This window comes from Sinocyclocheilus anshuiensis, unplaced genomic scaffold (assembly GCF_001515605.1).
Source record: "Sinocyclocheilus anshuiensis isolate Anshui unplaced genomic scaffold, SAMN03320099.WGS_v1.1 scaffold1082, whole genome shotgun sequence".
Classification (NCBI taxonomy): Eukaryota; Metazoa; Chordata; class Actinopteri; order Cypriniformes; family Cyprinidae; genus Sinocyclocheilus; species Sinocyclocheilus anshuiensis.
The window spans coordinates 211,939-213,068 of NW_015542379.1; positions in this window are offsets into that span (position 1 = coordinate 211,939).

Below are 1,130 nucleotides of genomic sequence, written 5' to 3' on the forward strand. Positions count from 1 at the left end.
GGGCCCGGCCCTTGTCCAACAGCTTTATGAGAATTCTCGGCCCGAGTCCGACTGGATACTGTGACTTTTCTCTCTCTCTCTTCCCCATTACACAGCTATTAAAATAGTTCAGTTTTGGTTTTTAATGGCAAAGTGGGCGTATTTCTTTTTGTTTCTTTATTAAGTTAATTTAGAAATATGTTTGGAACATTTTATGTTTGTTAAATTCAAGTTTTAGTTTTTTAAAGGAACGACCAAGTGGCCAGAGACAGACAGTGAGTTGAGCATTATATTTGATCAATTTAGCCTTTTCAAATCATCAGGACTTGCCTAAAATAAACAGACATAAAACACTTCATGCATTTCACAGTATTCATTTAAACATTTAACCTAGATAAATGAGCGCTTTTAGGTGCATATCCAATCGTTTGTGTGAAGAGTGGAAGCTAAAGCGCACTCTGCAGGACACGAAGGCGCCAGCGCCAGCACTTGCATTTTTTTTAATAACAGTGGAAACTAAAAAATACGCGTCATTTTTGCTCATAAAGGTAAGAGTATGCCTCATTCGGAACTGCAAAGGGTCTGCTTGTATTTGTGTGCGCTCACAATATCAACAAAACCTTGTGCTTTTGTAAAGCAAGGAAAACAAACAGGATGCGCTTTCTGTCCTCTTGGTCTTGAGCAGGAGTGCTTCACCGACACGATAAATATATCTATAGAATGCTTTAAATGACTACTTTAAAGCGAAATAATTCACAACAAAAACTCTTTCATTATGTAATCCGTAAAGATGCATTTCTCTCTAAAGCCATGTCCAATGAGGATGGATAGTCAACACTGACTCAGAAAACATTAGTTTATTAACAAATCATTCAAATATCCCCTCACTATTTTTGACTTTTTTTGTTTGTTTTTTATTTTATTATAATTTTTTTGTTTGTTGTGTCAGTCTTCTCGCATCACTCTTGTCACGTGACCCCCCCCTATCACGTGTCTGTGGAGGCGACGTACTTATCAACGACGTACTTATCACGCGTCTGTGGAGATGTCTGTGTCACAAACTCAGATCGCGCGTGTGCACTTTTGTGCGCTCAAAATATGATCTTTCGCGTGCAGAATTGTGGCAGAAATGTAAGCCCAAAGCCCTCCTG